This window comes from Passer domesticus, chromosome 9, assembly GCF_036417665.1.
Source record: "Passer domesticus isolate bPasDom1 chromosome 9, bPasDom1.hap1, whole genome shotgun sequence".
NCBI classification, from domain to species: Eukaryota; Metazoa; Chordata; class Aves; order Passeriformes; family Passeridae; genus Passer; species Passer domesticus.
Window position 1 is genome coordinate 40,921,300 of NC_087482.1, and position 7,588 is coordinate 40,928,887.

Here is a 7,588-nt window from a genome sequence, read left to right on the forward strand (position 1 = left end):
TTGCAGAAATAAATCACAGTATAGGGACAAAGGAGACCTGGAAGCATCCAAAAATCCATCTCAGTCTTGCAGTCCTCACTGGAGAAAAATTAGGGGTAAAACTGAGGGCTGCAAAATGGTGCCTGTGAGGAAACTGGGCAGCATGGGAAATATTAAATAAGTATTAGGAAAAATTGAGAAAATCCAAGAGGTTATCACATGTACTTGAAAGGGCATCATTCCCTGAAGGAATCTGGTAAATCTCTTAGCTGCACCATGTAGGGCCATCTGTAAAAACCGGTATGAAAAACGGTTGTAGTTATTGTGCACTTGTAGCAAGAATTCAAAGAAGCAGCAGCAGTAATTTTCCTGACAAGATAAGCCAAACATCTCCCTATTCTTATGGCTGTCTACAAATTCCTCTTATTTATGTAACCATCTCAAAATACCTCAATCAAGTGATATTTCTCAGCTGCATATTTCAACACCTGCACCTCGCAGCAGAGCTGAGCTGCAAGCTGGGAACTCACATTTCCTTTCAGGAAGGGGCAGCACTGACCCCTCTGCAGCTCCCTGGCAAAGCAGTGCTCTGGCTCCAAACACATCCACATCTCCCTTCTCAGCTTGCTTTCTATATTTTTTTAAAATTTGTTTTTCCTGCTGGAAGACAAGGAGGATTAGCTAAACCTATAGCTTAAATATTATAATTAATTGGCGTTTTTTGATTTTTTTTGTGTGCCTTCTGCTGCTATGCTAAAAGTGAGTTTTCTTTGTGTGAGAGAGCCTTTGTTTGCCTGAAGCAGGCTTTTCCCACCCCTGCATAAATAGCACTTTGAAAAATTGCATCACAAAACCCACAGCACTGGGATTTTAGAAGAAGAGCCTGAATGGCTGGAAACTTCACATAGCTCTGCAGCTGGGAGAGTGTGGCTTTCATCTGACAAGCTCTTTAAGGATGGTTTGACCTCTCTCTTCCTTTACATGCTGGGAGTTAACTTCTCCTGTAAGTGTCCAGCATAAATTATTTTAATGCAAATTTTCTTGTCAAAACTACAAACAGACATTTGATCAAAGGTCAGCTCTCCTTTGTGTTCCTGTTTGATATAGAAATTTCTATTTCATCTTTGACTGTCATGGTCAGTTAAGGGAACTGTTGCCTGATGGGAAATTACTGATGCATTTCATGTTCTCTCTCCAACAAGGCTTTTTCCCCCCTTTTCATATCTTATGGGTGTTTTAATTTGAATATGTTTTCATTTTTTAATGGAATAGTTAAATTAGCTTTGAAAAATGTCGTGGTATGACACTGAAAATTGTCTGCTTTTTAAACTGAAGCTCAATTTACTGCTGTTTGATACCCTGGGAGCTGATCAAATAATTACTATTCCCTTACTGCTGGTTATATTTCATGCTTAACTATATTTTTTCTTTTTTTTCTTTCTTTTTTTTTTTTTTTAATGGGACAGTGATTGAAGAATAGGATTTGCAGCAAAAGGAAGGGTTTTGGAAAATTTTGTATGTATTTCTTGAGGTTTTTTGGCTCTGATGTACCCAAGAGAGGCTGGGGAGCCTGGAGCTCACTGAGATCTGGGGGAGCACAGTGGAGGGTGAGGGCTCCTGGCCCCATCCTGCTCCAGCTCTGGCACCTTGGGCTCTGAGCGGGAGATGCTGCAGGGAACTGGCCACACCAAGACTGGGGAGGATGCAGCAACTAGCCAGGGAATGATCCCAGAAATCACATTTCTATCCATACAGACTCTCCCATGAGATTATTTTCTTCTTTTCTCTAAGAAGTTTCATGGTTTGACCAGGTCTGTCCAGGCTATTTGCCTTTCCAGTTTTCCCCAAAGCCTCCTGACTAACAATCCCTCTTTCTCTATTAGCTTTGCATTCGAATTCCATTATGAGATTTAGCACCAGGGCACCTTTGGGGAATTTCACCTCAGGGCAGGAGAATTTCACCTCAGGGCAGGGGAATTGCATTTTAGAGCTGTGGCTCTCAGGCTAAGTCTTCAGGGGTGTAAAAGGCTGATTCCCATGAAGCTTTGAGGTGCTGAACCTACATAATTTGCTTAAAAGAGCACAGGAGATTTCTGCCAAAGCAGGGAATTGAACACAGCTCCTCCTGTCCTGTGGCCAACACCCCAATCCCCATTTATCACCCTCCTGCAGCTTCTTTGGAGCTCTTCACAGCGTGTAAAGCCAAGTCCACATCTAAATCCTTGTGGGATTTACTACCTTGTAGGATTTACAGCCTTGTAGGATTTATGGCAGCAAACCACTGCTGTATTCCTTTACTTTTCTCTATGCAAGGACAGAGAAGTGTCTGTGGCTACGGGCCTGGTGAGATTGGAGAACCAAAACCCAGGTCATGTTTACTGTTCAGCTGTCCAAACCTAGAGCCATTCTGGGGTCCTTGTCTGTAGATGAGTTCTGAAACCCATCCCCCTTGGGGTTTTTACTGATGTGCACCATGACTTGAGAAAAACACTGGAGCCATAAGCCTATCTAACGAGTTCCTTGTTAGATGGGTTTATAATTGGACACCACCCTCTGGGAAATGTGAGATGCATTTTAGCCTTAAGAGAATGTTGCCTTCTTATGTAAAACTGCTTAAGGCCAAGGCTTGAAGACCTTGGACTCATGGCAGAGACACTGCCTCCTCCTCCCCACATGGCTCCAGTCTGAGCTCCCAAAGACCTGAAGTTCTTGCTCTGCTCTGTAATTTGCAAACCTTCCCCTCTCATGAGCATTTCCTGGTGTTTTTTTATGGAGCAGGATGTCCAGAGCTGCTGATCCATAACTCACACTGCCTGGTTGTGTCTCCTGTCAGCAAAAAGTCTTGTAATTAATTTCCTTTCATTCTTGTGTCTCCTGCTGTTACCTTCAAGCACACGAACCGGGTCCTTTGAGATGGAGAGGGATGTGAGGCAGCTTGGATGTGCAGAGCCCTCCTCTGCCAGGGAAATCTTTGTCCTTCCTGTGTCTGGGATCAAGTCACTTCTCATTTATCCAGCAGCAGCTTCTGCCTGCGATGTCCCAGCTCTCCTCATGGGTGACAGTGACACCAGATGGCAGCAGTGGCCTTCGGATCCAGCTCTGGGTGAAGATGCTGGCAAAGGTTTCTCTGCATCCCAGCTTTTTCGAGGACAGCTTCCCTCTGTGCTTTCCTTCAGCTCAATCAGCTCCTGCACGGGCTCTCAAAATGAAATTGCACCGAGTATCTACATGCTGTAGTTATTTAATGTGTCAAAATGACACACGGAGGCCAGCTTAGAAAGTCAAGAAAGAGAATTCCTATCTTCAGGTGTGCTTTAATTAATCACTTTGTGGCTTTGATGCTGCACTGACAAGTGAAGCAAAGACCAGGATTTTTGAAGGTGATGGGAACTTCAGGGTGCCTGGTTAAAGTGATTGCTAACTGACCAGGTGAGGAGCTGCCAGTGGGTAAATGAGGATTTGTGCCATCCTGCATCTTTGGCCCTTGGCCTCACGAGGCTTTGGAAGATGCTGGATGGCTCTGGCTTCATCATTTTAGAGCCTCCTGTCCACTGTGCCCTGGCACCAATCCTGCAGTGCCCCTCCTGCCTGCCAGGCCCACAGAGGGGTCAGCACTGAAACTGTGGCAAGGACCAAAAGCTGGGCCAGGAGACCACAGGCTGTGTCTTTTTAAGATGCTGTCACCTAACAAACCTCCTTTGCAGGAGTGGGATATGAGGCCCTGAATGCATTTTGTTTATCATGTTGGCCAAATATTTATTTCATTTCTTTTAATTGATCTGGAGGCTATCAATTTATCTGTTAGCCACTCCAGAAATTATTCCTGTACTAACTGCAAATAGGAAAAGAGAATACCCACCTTGGGTGACTGTTCTGGGTATTGGGGCAGGGAGTTCCAGCAAAGAGAAAGAACAGAGCCAAATCCCACTGACTGAGGGATCCCTTTTAGTGATGGACAAATATAGAGAAACTCCAGTAAGTGCCATGCTCACTCCTCAGATTTCAGAATGGGACCAAAACCAATTAAAGTGGTGCTAAGTAATTCACTGGCACACTTTAAAACGGTTTTAAGCAGTTCAGCAGTGAAAATCATTTGGTTCAACAGAGGAGCTGGACTTTTTTAGGCTAAATAAGAGAAATACTGATATAGCCCAGGAATCCTGCTGGGTTTTTCCTCCCAGATACTAATTACTGCATTTTAACTTCTCTGCTACTCTCACTGACCTGGTTTGCAAACAGAAACAAACCATTACAGCTTAATTTCTGCAGGGCAGTGACCCTGCAAGTAGCAGGGTGGGAGACCTTTACCTGTGCCCAGGAGCTTGGGAAAATTCAAATTTTAAGGAAAAACCTCTGGAGTCAGGAAAACCCCAGAAAATCCACTAATCCTGGATTGCAGGCTTAGTTTATTTTATCTGTCTTCACCACCCCTGAGCAAATCAGTGGGCTGGTCCAGGTGTGCCCATGGGATGAGCCTGGAAGGGCCAGGAGAGGCTGGGATGGGTTCCTCCAAGGGGCTGTATCAGAACATGGAACATGAAACCCCTTCAGACAGCATCTCCTACACACTGCTACCTTGAAAACCTGATTTAGCTCACTAGATACCTCTTATTGCCTGGAGCAGAGATCCCTTCCAGCACCAGGCAGAGTGGACTGGACCCTGCTCTGGAGTTACCAGCCCTTAAACCAGCTCTGTAACCTGAAAACAACTGGTAGCACATGAACAAAGCTGTGGGTGCTCACAACTGAAAGAGAAGCTGGCACTGGCTTTAGATACAGCAGTGCTGTGGCTTTGCAGCTTGGGCTGCTGAGAAGGTGCTGCAGCATATTGCCTTGTAATAACATGAAGCAAAAGCTCAGCAGAAAGTCTGTGAACCAGATAAGATTGATTAAACAATTTCTAAGCAACGGGGTTGCACATAAAAATTTTATTAAAACCTCAAGTGCTAAATTTATTTCCTGGGTCTGTCACCGCTATTTTTTTTTTTCCGTAGTGATAATTACTACATTAGAAATTAAATGAACCTCATATACTACATCTTTCAGACCTCCTAGGAGAGTTGTGAAAGTGATTTAGGGAAGTGAATTTGCTATTGTGCCTAATCAAGTTACAGTAATTGTCACCTATAATTCTAACTTGACTGCTATATGTTTAACTGGGAGCTTTACCTTTGCATTTTTTGTAACTGAGCTTCTCTGGGGCTGTTTTTCTACTTCCCATCCTCTTCCAAAACCCACTGGCAGAAGACAAATCATTGCATACAGCTGTGCAGTCAACAGCATTGCTGTTTGCAACCACATTGCCTTCCTCATCAACAGGATGTGTTGCAGCATCAGATGATGTTCCTTGTGACACCAGCACCACATTGTGCCTCTTGAGAGTCTAATCAGTTTTAGTTTTATTGCCACTAATGACTGGCAATAAAGGCTTCTTCTGGGCTGAGGGGCTCCTGAACAGGACTGCAAGTATGGCTCTGACTGGTCAGAGATACATTCACAGATTTGACCCTGCTTTGTGCTTTGGAGATGCTGGGTCATGTGCAGCCATCTTTGGAATAGCTCATTAATAAATCGCTTATTCTGATTCCCCCAAGCAGACCTCAGCTTGTTTCCTTAATGAGCTCTGTGGGGCAGCAGGCCAGAGGGTCTGCAGATCTGCAGGTGAGTCACAAAGTAAGATACAATGGAGACAAAGGTGTTCCAGTGCTTCTCAGCAAGACCCCGAGCTGCTGAGGTGGGAGCTGGGCCAAGAGTAGGCTTGTGGAGGCTGTTAATGCCTCCTCCCAAACGTGTATTGCACAGTTCCCTCCTGTGCTTTGAGGTCTGGGCACTTGCTCTGTCATTCCTCTCTAAAAGCTGACTGCCTGCTCCTCCTCCCCTTTTCTTGCTACAGAGATGTACCTGTGTACAGATCTGGAGGTGTGACTGCAGTCTGCAACAGGACAAGGCTTCTTGTGGCCTCAGGAAAGATGGTAATGATCATGAACGTGGAAACCCTAAATCTGAGTCACGATAACAGATGGAAGAATGGGGCTGCTCCTGACCATCCCCATTCCACACAGTGGAATATTTGCCCTCCTGAAGTCCCATCATTTATAAAACTTGTTCCATTTTGGCTGGGATCAGGCCCTTCATTTTTCGAGAGTCTTTTATTGAGCATTAAAGACTCAGAAAGGCTATATTATGTTGATGCAATTAAAGGAGGTTACTTGAAACTATTTTATCACTGTAACACTCGTAGAAATTATTGTGCTTGTGTGGCTTTGTGCTGGCACTCTGGAGCAATGTGTATGGAATAGCAGTAACCTCGTCCCTGAATAATTCATGTTGTTTGTCAGCCACTTCTTAAGCCTTTCTGCTTAACCACAGAAGATTAGCATTTTTGTTGCCTTTTTTTTTAATCAAAGGTTTGGGGTGGGGGGAAGGGAGAGTGTCAGTTTTCTTTTTAACTTACTTTAAATACTTCCCCAGGCTTTCAGTAGGAACCATAATAATTCAAACTGGGATATTTTAGTCTTAGAAGTATTTTAGCTGGCTCTTAGTCCTGCTACATTATACAACTTTCTGGTAAATCATGAATAAGCTGAAAGGCTACAGAGCTTTTTTTCCTAATTTCTCAAGGGTCCTTTTACTACCTAATTTGTTTTCATCCTATGTTATTTACTGACTAACTCTAATCAACATTTCTGGTATTGTTCCAGTCCACAAGTGTGGGAAGGTTTGGCAGGTAATGTGTGGCAGTGCAGGGAGGCTGAAAGATCCTGGCCTTGAAATGAATATTGCTGGTTGGAAATTGGACTGCATTCATTACATGCTGCTGTTCTCCTGAGCTTTTTCTTCGATTAAGGATGCTTCACTGCTGTAAAACAGCAAAGTTAGGCTCTGAAGTGATGCTGAGCTGCACAGTTGTAGTTCAGAAATACTCAGCCTCAAAATCAACAGAATGGAGGTAAAAGTCAAGGGTCTGGCTCAGAGAAAAGTGAAGGGGAAATGCCAGCCTGGGCAAATACAGAGTTGGGGTTTGTTTTCTTTGCTTCTACCTCAGGGTCATGCAAAATAGTCTTTGGCTTTTTTTGGTTTTGGCTTTTTGGTTTGTTTGTGTAAATTAAAAGTGAAAATTTGAATTAGTGATGCCATTAAGTGTCCATCCTGTATTCCTCATGGAAAAAGCCCAGGAGAGGTACCCAGGGTCTTTGCCACACACTGGCTGCTGGCATGACGACAGCAGGCAGCCCACTGTCCTGGCCCCTGTCTGGGAGCTGCTCCTGACCCAGAAGTCACTAAACTGGTGACACGTCCCCTTTGTCTGTGGATCTGCACCAGCCCTTTGTGTCTGAGCAAACTAAAATCACTGGCAGCAGCAGCAGCCAAGTCCTGCTGGCAGGAGTGTCACTGAAGGGGAGTGTTCGGGCTGTGGTGCTGACAGATTTCACAGAGAAATGCTGATATGGGCAGCTCTGTGGGCAGATTTGGTGAAGCAGAGGTTGGAGTGAGATCACTGCTGCAGGACACAAATTCCCTGTCTCTGCAAGGCATCTCTGCTCTCCACTGGGCTGTGTGTTCCCTTTATTTTCTATGCTCTTTCTTTCACTCCGAATTTTCATCTGAC

The 7,588-nt window shown here is 44.5% G+C and overlaps 1 long non-coding RNA gene across 2 annotated transcripts; it reads left to right on the top strand.

Annotated features, from left to right (window-relative positions):
- The first annotated feature begins 479 nt into the window (after positions 1-479).
- LOC135307389 (uncharacterized) lies at positions 480-6,992 on the top strand. Of its 2 annotated transcripts, none has more exons than XR_010368103.1 (3): positions 480-982; positions 2,996-3,286; positions 5,873-6,992. It is a non-coding gene; the product is annotated as an uncharacterized LOC135307389 (long non-coding RNA). The 2 variants fall into 2 exon arrangements; XR_010368104.1 differs by having other exon boundaries at positions 2,999-3,286.
- Positions 6,993-7,588: the final 596 nt, after the last annotated feature.